General features: G+C 34.6%; 1 non-coding gene across 1 annotated transcript; it reads left to right on the top strand.

The window, feature by feature from the left end:
- Nucleotides 1–9,179: 9,179 nt before the first annotated feature.
- On the top strand, nucleotides 9,180–9,285 carry LOC119507504. Its single transcript, XR_005211262.1, has one exon. It is a non-coding gene; the product is annotated as a U6 spliceosomal RNA (small nuclear RNA).
- Nucleotides 9,286–14,482: the final 5,197 nt, after the last annotated feature.

The raw sequence follows: 14,482 nt of genomic DNA, 5'->3' as shown, positions 1-14,482 counted from the left end.
ACTACTTGTTGAGCTGTACATCAAAAATTAATACCTTTTTGTATGTATCTTATATTTTACAATAATGGAAATAACTGAAGTTGTGGAACTGTGACCCATTATATTCTTTGAAATTTGCTCTCTAACTACTTCTTAAATTGTACTTTGAAAGTTATCACTGTTATATATATATGTTAAAGTTCTCAATAAAAAACACATTTTAAAAAAAAGAAAGAAAAAAAATGTTACAGTGTTTGCTGGACTGTAGGTTTCCAGTGGGCCAAATTTAAGGTTCTTAACTTGCTTAATACAGCCCCCTGATAATCTCAGATTGATAAATGTTTAGTTATTCATGACTCAAGTATTTAATTTCTATATAAATTCAGATTCTAAGGATTACACTATGAGAAAATATTGACATTTCTTTGTTCATTTCAACAGATATCCTGATGAACATTTACAAATTGTATATTTAAGTGCACATAATTTAATTTCTATCCAAGTAGGTGTGAAAAATGTTTAAAATATTGTGTATGAACATTGATTTGGGTTAGTGTATTATTGGCACCTTGATAATATGGACCGTTATTATTTTTCTGAATGAGATACATAATAGAATTCACACATTTGTATAATGGCTCAAAATAATGACTACTAGCATTAACTTAGCTTTATTTTGTTAAATATGACAATAAACAATACATAAGTAATTAATCAAGCATATCAACATTAACATTTTTAGGTCATATTTGAGGAATTATAATTTGGATAAAATTGCAATAAAAGTCCACAAAAATCATATTTTAACCTCAATACCAACCACTTTCTGTTAATCAATACCTATTTCTCAAACTCTGACACACATTAAAATATATTGTTTGTTTTTATCTTACTTTTAAAATAAGCACGTTATATATCTATATATAAAGGCATTCCCAAATTTTTGAAAATGCTTGCTCTAAAGGTTCATTAGTAAATTGTTTGGGTCTGATCTATTCCATTAAAACAGTATTTTAAAGTAAGGTTTTCAAATATATTCAGGTAATACAAGGTGGGAAATCATGGTGCTCAATGCAGAGCCATATGAAATATTGTTATAGAAAACCTAAAGTAACTAAACATACCATTTTGTCATGAAAGTTATACCTTTTTCATTCGATTATGGTTATGAACATTAGCAGCAACAGGCACCAAAATGTCAAGTACAGTATAGGAGGGAAAAAAATTGAAAAAGAAATTTAATCAATAACGTTTTGCTTTCATTTCCTACCATATGGGAGAAAATACCACAATTTGCAGCAGAACACTACGGTAACACTTGAACACTGCAATTTTAAAGGCAGCCAACCAAGAGAGTGTGAGTCAGGACTAAAAGGCTGTCTAAAGCCAGTGCCCTGTCACAGAATGGCATCAACCTAATCTAGGAAGGCCATCTCTTTTTAATAGTTCAACCAGCGGGGATTCCTTTTTCTAATTGGTTCTCCAGAGGTGCCTTTTTCTAATTGGTCGCCCAAGAGGATATGCTTTTTCCGACTGGTCAAGCCAGAATGGTTGCCTTTTTTCTAATTGGTCCGTATAGGATATATCCTCTGCTTTAATCCCCATGGTTTTCAAGCCTACATTACCAAATTAGGTAGCAGTTGTTGATATTTGTTAAGCATTTGCTACGTGCTGGGCACTCTTCTGAGTGCCTTTGAACCTTTAATGATAACTCTTTAAAATGGAAGGCTACTGACTGTACAACTGAGGAAAACGAGTCTCAAAGAGATTGAAGGATTTACTCACAGAATCCCAACCAGTAGGCCGTGCTGCCAGAATCTCTCACAGGTGCTCCCAGTCCATCTCCCTCTGTGATATCCTGTTCTGAGTCTTTGAGCTATGTGTTCTGTAAGCCGATGGAGGATCTGAGCTGGCTGAGCTGAGCTGGACTTCCAGTAACACTGGGGCAAGCTCCATAATGAAGAAGATGAGGAAATTGAATGAGCAGGTAATGACAGAAGAATTCTGTGACGTAAGGAATCCACATTTGGAAGGGGCACAGAAGGAGAAGAGCTGGGCCAACAAGGGCCATTTGCTTATAAAGCTAACTGGGTTTACGGAGCATGGTAAGTAGGGAGTGAATATTAAAATTGGAAATGCCATACTGGAATCTCTCTGTAAATGGCACAGTCTGGGGGTATAAATGCCTGATAAGCATTAACTGAGTTATGACATACATGCAGCAAAGTGTATAATCTTAAATATATGCTCAATGAGTTTTTAATGTGTTTACACTCAGGGAAGCACCACATATATAATGATATAGAACATTTGAGTAACCCACAGGGTCTCTTGTGTACAGTCCCAGTAAATTTGCCTCCACACTCACCACAGGAAACCACTATTGTGATTTCTTTCAACATGAATTGCACTTTCTTGAAATATACAAATACAATCATAAAAGTACTCTTTGAATATGGCATATGTTGCTCAACATTATATCCATGAGAACCATTCACGTTGTCATATACAGTAGCTCAATCTTTTTATTCCTGAGTTCTATTCCACTGTTGAAATAGCACAATTTGTTTATCCATTCTATTATTGATGGACTTTAGGGTTGTTTCCAGTTTGGGATTATGACATCCTCATACATGTCTTTGGTGAACATAGTAACCCCTTTTTCTTGGATAAATACCTGGTTTATAAAGTAGTCATATGTTCAGCTTTAATGAATACTACCAAACAGTGTTTCGAAATGCTTGTGAAAGTTTACACTCCCACTAGAAGCGTATCTTTGCCAATGCTTGGTATTTTTTGTCTTTTTATTTTAGGCATTCTGGTGAATGTGTAGTGGCATCTCATTGTGGCTTTATTTTTGTGTTTCCCTGATGAGTAATTATATTCATCACTTTATCATATGCTTATTTGCCAGTTGGATATCTTCTTCTGCATGGTGCCTATTCAAGACTTTTGACTATTTTTCTACTGGGCTTTCTATCTTTTTACCACTGATTGGTGGGAGTCCTTTAGGTTATGGAGGCACAACTTTTGTTTGGTATATATATTGCAAATATTTTCTTCCACTCTGTGATTTGCCTTTTAAGTTTCCTAAGGGTGTATTTTAATTATCAGAAATTCTTAATTTTAATGAAATACAACTTTTCAATCTTTAATTTTATTGTATCAGGTTGTGCTGGTCTCATAAAGTGAATTGAAAAGTGAGCCCTATTTTTAAATTCTCTGGATGAGTTTATGTAAGATTGGCATTTATTCTTTTCTTTTTTAATGTTTGGAAAAATTCACCACAAAAGCCATCTGAACCTGCAATTTTCTTTATGGAAGGGTTTTAATTAAGAATTCAATTTCTTTAACATATATAGCATTTCAGATTTTTTCCATTTCTTCTTATGTCAGTTTTAAGTTGTGTTTTTCAAGGAATTTTCCTTATCTAAATGAATTTCCATGTTATCTAAATAAAGTTCAAAATATTCTCTTTTTCTTATATTATGGTTTTAATATCTGTAGGATCTGTAATGATATGCCTTTTTTATTCTTAATAATTGTCATTTGAGTATTAACTTTTTAAAAAAATCACTCTTGCTTCAGGTTTATCAATTTTTTAATATTTAAAAAATGAACTTTAGGCTTTCGTGGCTATTCTATTGTTAGTCTACTTCTGTTTTCATTCATTGTTTTTCTCTTACCTTTATCAGAATTGTTTGATCTATGTTGATTTCATATTATTTACACTGAAAAAAGTTTCAGGACCAGAGGGCTTCACAAGATCACTTCTACCAATCATTCCAAGAAGAATTAACACCAATCTGACCCAAACTCTTCTGAAAAACTGAAAAAGGAACACTTCCTAACTCTTTCCATGAAGGAAACATCACCCTAATAGGAAAGCCAAATAAAATACCACAAGAAAACAAAATTACAGACCAACATCCTATATGAATGTAGATACAAGAATCCTCAATAAAATATTAGCAAATTGAATACAATAGCATATTAAAAGAATTAAATACCATGATCAATAAATTCCAATAAATACCTTGAATTTATCCAAGGTAGGCAAGGGTGGTTCAACATAAGAAAATCAATTCATATAATACACCACATTGGCAGAGTGAAGAGAAAAAACACATGAACATCTTAATTGACCCAGAAAAGGCTTTTGACAAAATTCAACACCCTTTTAAAAATCCACAATGAGATATTTCCACCCACACCCCGCTGGAATGCTGGCACTGTGTGATTCTCAAGCCACAAGGTACCAAGGGAGGGGAGGGGTCTGGGCTGGCAGGTTCAAGTTGCAGATCACTTACCTCCTGTTTTTCTGGGTTTTATTTTCCTTGAATTCAGTGTTTGTGGAGTCCTTCTGCAGTCTCTAACATCCTTCAGAGTTCCAAGCAAGTGATATTTGTACTGTTATTGGTTGTTTCTGAAGGGAGACTTTTCCAGGGGATGTCGTACGTCACCATCTTGATGACATCACCCATTCCTTGTATTTTTTATTAGATGCCATGCTATGTGTGAAAACCTGGAGAGTCTCTGAATGCTACTGTTTTCCTCCAGAGAGGGTTTAGTGTTCTTCTGTGAGGCAGATAGAATACAATCAGAATGAACATTTTAATCCTTTCAATGCTTTGGCTTTTCTGGGGTCTCACCTAAAACCCTGAGTTGTTTTACAAGCCTCTCAAAATTGGTGGTGCTTAAACTCCAATCTCTGCTTCTACAGCACCAGGAAGATGCTAAAATTTCTTCTCAGCCATTTAGCCTTTCAGTGGATGTACTCCATTGGCTTTCTTGTGTTCATGTCCTGTATGCAAGAAACTTTGAAGTTATCCAAGAGTACAAGAAAATTTGTATGCAGATTTTGTGGCTCATTCCTCTGTGACTCTCTTCAATCAGACTTTTTTCCCTCTCAGTTCCTGGCTGCCCTGACTGCGCTACACTATTTCTGTCTCCTCAGTCAGAAAAACTGTTACTTTCCACTTGGGCTCTACTCACCTATAGCACAGGAAAGTAGGAAGTGCCATCAGGGAAAATCTGTGTAAATGAGGATCTCATTCTTTCAATTATGTACTCCCTCCAGTTCCTGCCTGCTCTGACGGTTGTCCAATGCATTCATTGCTTTGTTTGTTTGCCTGAATTTTGTCCAGCTCTTATAATTGTTATCAGAAGAAGGGTTTATCCAATAAAACCTCTTCTGGCATGTCTGCACCAGACTTCACAGTCCTTATCCTTGACAAGAACTACCCAGTGCTGTCTTGCACCTCCTTTTGTCTGAGGATGTTTTTCTTTCATCTTTCTCCTAGGTTGTCAACTCAGGATTTATTAAGTTTGGTTTACATTTTATCTATTAATTGCAGATTAATAGATCCAGGGCAGAACCCAAACAATATCATTGGTAATAATAAATCTGGAGACCCTTGCAGTACCTGGAGATTTTTTAGTAGTTGTGAGCATGTGCTATACATAAAACAAAACAAAACAAAACAAAAAAAATTACCATCTAGAAAAAGAATGCATTTCTTGGATTTGGGGCAGCAATGCCATTATTAAGTTTTCCTCCTCTATTTTCTGGCAGTGCACCTGCTGTGTTTCACTGTGTGGGTTGTCATGGTGTATGGAAGAGAATAGAGCCAGCTTGGGGCTTATGGAATATGGAAAGAGGCTTAACTTATGTAAAAAAATTACAAAGAAGAAAAAAAACACCCTTACTTTCAGAGAACATATTTGTGTATATAGAATATTCATCAGAATCTATAAAGATATTAAAATTAATAGTGATTTTAGCAAGGACCCCGAAATTATGGTAAATACACAAAAAATGAAAATTAAATTTAAGAAATGATACTCTTTATAATAGTACTAAAAACATAATTTATCTAGGAATAAATCTAATATAAGTTGTGAAAAACTTACACACACAATATTATTTAAGTTTGTGAGAAATTAAAGATCTAAATAAATGAAGAGATTCACTGTATTCCTGGATTTGAAGATTCAACTTTACAAGTTTTTCATTCTCCACAAAATTTAATGACAATCCCAAACAAAATTCCAGCATGCTTTCTAAAGTGAAATTATCAAATCACTCTAAAATGTGTATAGAAATGTGAAGGGCAAGTATAAACAAAGCAATTCTGAAGAATAAAACTGGTGGACTTACACTACCAGGAAATCCAAATCAGTTAAAACAAGGTGGTATTGATGCAATGATGAAACAATCGAGACCAGATGAAACAATCGAGAGAGCAGAGAAACAGACACACAATCATACTATTACCTGATTTGTGATGAAAGTGACAATGATGTAGTAGAGAAAGGTGAACTTTTCAATAAATTGTTCTGGGTCAGCTCTATCTACGTGTTGAAAAAATATGGATAGACCCGAATCTCACATCATACACAAAAATCATTTCCAGATGGACTGCAAACCTCAATATGAAAGGTAAAATAATAAATTTTCTGAGGAAAACATGAGAAAACATCATTATGGACTTTGAGTAGACAAAAATTTCTTAAACAGGAGAGGAAAAACATGAAGGAAAAATAAACTATAACAAAATTAAGAAATTTTGTTCAACTCACCATAAAGAAGCGTGGATAAACTACAGAGCAAGAGAAGTTAGACGCAATGCATATATGTGACAAGTTATATACATGTATCTAGAATACATAAATAATTCTTACAAATCAATCTTAAAACCATGGATATTCCCAGTAGAAAAATGGGCAAAAGACTTGAACAGGCACTCCACAAAAGAGTATATCCAAACAACCAATAAACATTTGAAAAAGGTGCTCAAAGTTATTACTCATCAGAAAAATGCAAATGAAAACCAAGTTGAGCTATCATACACATCTAACAAAACAGTAAAAATGATTATGTGTGACTGTGAAAATGAAAGACAAATAATATCGATAAAATACCAGTTGGAACATTCATACATTGAATACAACTAGTGGGAGCGTAAACTGGAATAACTTCTTTGGAAAACTGTTTAGCAGTATCAGCTAAAGTGGAACCACAGCATACCTATCATCCAGCTATTCCACTCCTATACATACCTAGAAGGAATGTGCTCAAATAGTCATCAAAAGACATGCACAAGAAAATTATTAACAACGTTAATTGTAATAGAACAAAACCAGAAACCATCCAAATACCATCAAAAGGAGAATGGATAAATAAAATTTTGCTATGTTCACATAGTGGACTAGCATATACCAGACCAATGACAAAGAAAACCCACAACTACACATGAACTTATGTACTGTATTAAATTCACAAACATAATACTGTTTAAAAAGACATGAAATAGATACAAATAGTAATACTGATATGATCCCATTTATATAAAGGTCAAAAACATGCAAAACTTAATTATGTTTTTAGAAGACAAGATAATTTACTTTTGGGAAGTAGTGATTAGAGAAGTTGGTAATGTTCTGTTTCTGGGTGCTGATTATATGAGTAGACACATGTTTTGAAAATTCATTTTGAACACTTTGATCAGCACTTTTCTAGATTTATGTTGTACTTCAACTAAAAAAGTAAGAAAAAAAAACAAAACACAACCAAAAAGACAAAACCCTTGCAAACCTAGCCACAGAGCATAATGTCCTCTGAGCTGCATCCTGCACCGTTGTTGGAATCTTGGTTCTGAAGCCATTGAAATTAAATGCACTGTCAGACAGAAGGGACCATTCTAGCCATATTCTGCTTCTGAAACACAGCTGCCCTTAGGAGTCAGCTTTGGGGACACAGCTTTGAGAGTCAGCATGGGGGCAAACAGAGCCCCCCGAAAGAACCATGATCCAGGATAGTTATTTTCTTCTAAGGAATCTTTGGTAGGTACAATTATCTGGTAATTATCTGGCATCCCTTAAGAGAGTTCATGCTGGAGGGTCAATGGAGGCCTTCTGGAGGAGGTCATTCCTGAGACAAAAAGATATATTTCATAAATTCAATTCAGTAAAATCACTTTAAAAGATAAGATGTCTTTTAAAGGATGGATCATTTTCATAAGCTAATTTAGTCTTGAGAAAATTTTATACTTAAGGTATTTTATACTTAAATGTGACTATATCTGTGTGTAATGGTTTGGAAATGTATTTTAAACAACTCACTCACACAGGAGAATTTACAACAAACTCAGATTTTTTCTATTTTGATGATGATGATGATGCAAGGTAACTCTTTTTTAGCATTTTCTAAGGGCCAGGAGGCACAGTGCTAAGTGGGTCATATGCTTCATCTCATTTAAAATTTCAACAATACTATGAAACAAATATTACTTTTCTCACTTACTGAGAAGAAAACTGAAGCTTTTGGTGAGGTATCACAGTTTCCCCAACATCACACATCTTAGAGCAGAGACTACCCAAGTCGAAACTCCAAAGGTGGTACGCTTTACTATACTCTGAAAATAAGTAAATGTTTGGCTTTCAAAGGGTTTCTCTGCACATAAACGTACTCAGGTGTGAACAAAGCAATGACTTAAAGTAAGTATTTCCAATTAATTTGCAAAAATCTGTCCTATAGATAAGCCACAAAATTCAAGTAAAGTGCCTGATATAATAAAAAAAAAAAAATTGTCAGTGTTTAAAAACAGAATGATCACTGAACAAATTAAAATTCCTTGTACCAGAGTCTATTGTCAAGCAGCATATTTTTCCAGCCTATTGTATGTCATCTTCTGCACATGAAGAGTATTTATCCCAAACATTTAAAAGTCAGCACTGAATGGTATTCAATCAAAAGCAGAGACAGCTGGTCTGTAACTAATGTATTTGAGGATTAATAGTTCTATTTATTTAAAAAATATTTGCAAGTCTATATCATGAATGCCTGCAGATTTTGTCTGTGGCATTTAGCCAGTCAATTCATTAGAATTTGGCCAGTCTCTGAGAGTGTTAGAAAATCTGTTTCTGAGCCTCCATACTCTTAAGCTTTGCCTGCATGAGACCAACCAGTGAGTTTAAAACTTCAGACCATCTCTGTTAATTCTTTCAATCTCTTTTTCTCTCCTTCTGTCTCTAACATGTAATTTGCATAAGGAGAAACATAAACACAACTATTTGAGCTTAATTTTCCCTAACTAAATTGGCCATTCATTTTTGTCATTTTTAAAAAATTAATCTAACGGATATGGTGCTGCCTGCAGAAAGAGCTTTGTGGATCTTTCTTTAAAACAATGGCTTAAGTGCTTGCTTTGGCAGCACATATACTAAAATTGGAACGATACAGAGAAGATTAGCATGGCCCTGCGCAAGGATGACATGCAAATTCATGAAGCGTTCCATATTTTTATAAATTTAAAAAAATTGAATTTATTCAAAGCACATTCTCTGACCACAATGGAATACAAATAGAAGTCAATAACCATCAGAGACTTAGAAAATTCACAAACACCTGGAGGTTAAAAATGAGGGGGAGATGAAAACATTCCTGGATAATCAAAAGCTGAGGGACTTCATCACCAGTAGATTAGTCCCATAAGAAATGCTAAAGGGAATTGTGTAGGCTGAAAGGAAGGGACACTAAACAATTGACTGAAACCACATGAAGAAATAAGGATTTCCAGTAAAGATCACATGGTAAACATAAATACCAATACTACTATATTTTTGATTTGTAACTCCACTATTTACTTCATACAGGATCTAAAAGACATAAAGTATAATGATAAATCAGTGGTTTTGGACTCAATGTAAAATATGTAATTTTTGACAAGAACTACATAAAAGTGGGGGAATGGAGGAGTATAGGAACATAGTGTGTGTGTCCTATTGAAGTTAAGTTGGTATCAAAAAAAACAAGATTGTTATAGGTTTAAGATGTTAAATTTAAGCCCCATGGTAAACACAAAGAAAGTAACAGAGAATATCATCATGGAGATGAAAAGTAGAGTATGGGATACAAGAAGTAGGGGAAGGGGCAATGGGGAGTTAATAAGAAATGAGTGTAGGGTTTCTGTTTGGGGTGAGGGGAATTTTCTAGTAATGGATGGTGGAAGGTGATGGCATTGCAACATTGTGAATGTGATTAATCCCACTAATGGAATGCTTGGGAGGGGTTGGAATGGGAAGATTTAGGCTGTATATATGTTTCCACAATTGAAAAAAAAAGACAGTCTAAATAGATAATGACAATTAAAGGCCAAGGATGATCCTGGATGGGATCTGAGGATGGAAGAGAAGAGGCTCAAAGGGACACAGCTGGTACATAAGAAAAGAATGAAATATAGAATGTAAGCTTTGTTGAATTTCTTGAACTCCTTAGCTGCGTTTAATGTGATTGCATAAATGAATGTTCTTGTTCATGGGAAATGTATATGTGAATTATATTATTTGTTCAAGGATGTGTGCAGCTAGCTCTCATATGTTCAGAAGACAGAGCAATAGATGATGGATGATAGGGAGGGAGGGAGGGAGGGAAAGAAAGAAATGGTGGAGTGACAGGATGCTAAAGTTGGTGGATCTGGGTATCGGTGGAGGGGAGTTGGGTGGGGTATGCTGGAGTTCTGTGTGTGGGGTTTGTGTTGTTTCTGCAACTGTTCCTGTAAGTTTGAATTTATTTCAAAATAAAATTTAAAAAAAAAATCTATATGGGCACCGTCAGTGTTCCACTCACATGGGAAAAAAAAAAAACAATGGCTTTAGAGACTTAGTAGAGGTTTGGACCATTTCCGCAAAATGGGGTTAAGGCAAACTCCAATGAAGTTTGGCTTTTAAATAGTGTTTCTAAGACCAACAAATCATAGCTGTTTCCTCCTCCCCCCACCTCCATCTGCATTACAAGTGTAGAAAATGAGCAAGTTAACCAAGTCATGAGTAAAATGTGTCATTAATCCTTTGTACTCTCCAGTGTTACTGTGTATCTCTAAAATTAGACTAATTTGTGAAAAAAAAATCAGAGTATTTTCTGTTTCAACTCTTCTTCATAATAATTATAAGTTCTCTTTTAATTATCTTTCTATCCTTTATAATTTCTATCATATTAGTATCTTTCTATCTTTGATTATTGTATTATTTTCTTTTTATTATTATTCTCATTTAAATATGTTACACTCAGAGAATATGGCATGATGAGACTTCTAGTGGATTTTGTTACATGGTTAGTATTCTTTAAGTATATTTCTCATTGAAGCATAACAAAACATATAGAAAAATGTACAAATCATAATGTAAAGTTCAGGGAATTTTCACAACTGCACCTGCATCAAGAAACAGAGCATTAACTTCACCCAGTGTTTTTGTTCGCTAAAGCTGCTGAAATGCAATATACAAGAAATGGACTGACTTTTAACAATGGGGATTTATTAGCTTACAAGCTTACAGTTCTGAGGCTGTGAAAATGTCCAAATTAAGGCGTCATCAGATGATACCTGGACTCCTCTGTCAGATGGCAAGTCACCACTCTGTCAACTGGCCTCCTCTCTGTTTCTGTCTTTCTCTCTCAGCTTCTGTTCTTCCTTTTTATTTCATCCTCCTAGAAAGGACTCCAGTAAACAGATTAAGACCCACCTGGGGTACACCTGAACTGAAATAACCTAATCAAAAGGTCCACCCACAATGGGTTTACACCCACAGGGATGGATGTGCTTTAAGAACATGAACTTTTCTGGGATTCTTACAGCTTCTAACCATCATACCCAGGAATCCTCACCAAACCCCCTCCACTCACTACCCACCCTCAATGATAACCAGTATTCTGATTTCCATCATTTTATAAGTTTTGCTTGTTTCTTAACTCTACATAAATGGACTAACTCAATACAAACTCTTTTAATGGCTTCTTTCATTCAACATTATCTGTGATATTCCACCACATGGATGTATGAATCAATAGTAGTTCATTATTTCTTCTTACTGTTTAGCATTCCATTATAAAAAGATGAAGTTAGTTTTTGTAAAGATCCTATGTGTACTTGAAAACAGTGCATTCTTCCTTCTTATTAAATATATTTTAGATCAAGCTTCAACATATATTACATTAAACATGATAATTTAGGTATGTACAGGTTCATGATTTTTATAGCTTCTTCTTGGATTGTACTTTTATAATTATATAGTGTCCTAATTCATCCTTTTTAAGGCTTTTTGCTTTCAATGTTATTTTTTCTATATTACTATGGCTACACTGTATACTCAACTTTTTAACCTAATTTTCCTTATTTATGTAGTCCCTCTGTGATATTCTTTTAAGTGCATCTACCTTGTATATAGCAGGATTTTTTAATTGAATATGATTATCTCTGTTTTTTAATTATGTGAATTTATTTATTCACAAATATTGAGATACTGATTTATTTAGAATTATTTCTACTATGTTATACTATGTTATTTTTGTTTCTATTTACTAGTCTTTTTATATCTTTTTTTTTTTTTTTTTTTTTTTTTTTACTGCCTACTATTAGATTTGCAGTGTCTACATTGTTTTTTCTTTTTTTCCTACTGGCTTAGAAGCCATAGATTTTGATTTTTTTGTTTTAAAAAGTTTATTTTATTTACTTTTAACATCTATACTTGTATCAGTCAGGATCTCAGCACACTCAAATTGAGTAATCTGAGGAGATTTTAATAAAGGGATTATTCAGAAATTTGTGGGCAACAGCATGTGAAGAAACCATGGGCGATAGTACTATGTCCCAACACAAGCAGCAGGAGGGGCATTATCAGCTTCTAGGTCTGGAGAGGCAAGGGAGGAAAAGGTACTGGAACCTGAACAAGTCTGGAGACAGAGAAGCATGTACCTGGCCTCGCTGTCCCACCTCCCTCTGATCTCCTGATGAGGTCACCACTGACCAAACCACCCAGAAGCCAGAAAGTTCACTTTCTAAGGTGCAGCATGGCAGAGAAGGGAAAAATTGGAAGGTGGAGAGGAAAGGCTGTGGGGGCATGGAAGGCATCCAGCACAATACTCAACTTGAAGATTTTCTAACAAATTTCATGGTTTTTCAATGTTTCTGTCCTTTTCCTTATCAAAAGAGCCTCAACATAGTTTAAGGACTCATTGGAAAATACCTTCCCCCTTCCCAATCTTCTTACTGTTTGAAGAGTTCTAGCTTAACAAAAATTGTGATTATTTTGATGGTCAATACTTACTTGCTGATATACTTTATCAATCTCTATGCTCAGCATTATTTTTTGTAACTCACATCTTCCCTCTGGGTTCATTCAATCTTTCTGAAGTGCTGATGTACCAAAGTATACCCTGCCTCTAATAATTATTTCAGTAAATGATAGTGAACGACAAATCCTCTTTGTATTTGCTTTGTTCTCACTCTTGAATGATTGTTTGGCTAGATATAAAATTTTAGATTGACCCATTTTTTACTCCAAATACTTTGAAAACATTACCCCATTGTTTTCTATTCCTATTGTTGCTGATGAAAAGCCTGCTAACAAAGAATTTTCTCAACAGACACACAGAGAAAATACCAATAAGCAGGTAAAAGATTTGAACAGCATAATTAACATTAACTAATGGATATGGATATGTAAATACATCATTTCTTCATCCAAAAATTGAAGAATATACCTTCTATTCAAGCAAGAATGAAAAACATTTATTAAATTTTACACTATACTGGGATGCAAAGCAAGTCTTAAATTTTAAAGATATTAAATATTACAGAGTATGTTCTCTAATCACAGCCCAATTAATCTAAAAATAAATTGCAATAAAAAGAAGTAGAATCCCATAAATAGAACTAAGAAATACACATGCACATTTAAATCACCCATGGTAGAAATCAACAATGGAAATTGAAAGTATGCAAGTGAATGATAATAAAAATGCTATCTATTAAAGCCAATGAGATGGATGTAAAGGAATAATTTGAGAGAAATTTATAATCTAAAATGTTTATATTAGAAGTGTCTTAATTTGCCTGAGCTGCTATCACAAATACCACACAATGGGTTGGCTTAAACAATGAGAATGTACCGATTTGTGATTTTGAGGCTAGAAGTCCAGACTCTAGATGTTGGCAATGCTTGTTTTCTCCCCAAGGACTAGCATTCTGCTGCTGTCTGCAGGTGTTCTAGTTTGCTAATGCTGCTGGAATGCAAAACACCAGATGGATTGGCTTTTATAAAAGGGTGTTTACTTGGTTACACAGTTACAGGTTTAAGGCCATAAAGTGTCCAATGTAACACATCAGCAATCAAGTACCTGCACCATGGCCAATGGTGTCTGGAAAACCTGTTAGGTGGGAAGGCACATGGCTGGCGTCTGCTCCAAAGTTCTGGTTTCAAAATGGTTTTCTCCCAGGACGTTCCTCTCTAGGCTGCAGTCTCTCAAAAATGTCACTCTTAGTTGCTCGTGGGGTGTTTGTCATCTCTTAGCTTCTCCGGAGCAAGAGTCTGCTTTCAACAGCCATCTGCAAACTGTCTCTCATCTGCAGCTACTCTCTCAGCTTCTGTGCATTCTTCAAAGTGTTCCTCTTGGCTGTAAGAAGCCTGCTCCTTCTGTCTGAGCTTATATAGTGCTCCAGTAATT

The sequence above is a fragment of the Choloepus didactylus genome, chromosome 12 (genome assembly GCF_015220235.1).
Source record: "Choloepus didactylus isolate mChoDid1 chromosome 12, mChoDid1.pri, whole genome shotgun sequence".
In the NCBI taxonomy this organism is placed as follows: domain Eukaryota; kingdom Metazoa; phylum Chordata; class Mammalia; order Pilosa; family Megalonychidae; genus Choloepus; species Choloepus didactylus.
This window is presented reverse-complemented; position numbering and strand designations above follow the sequence as displayed.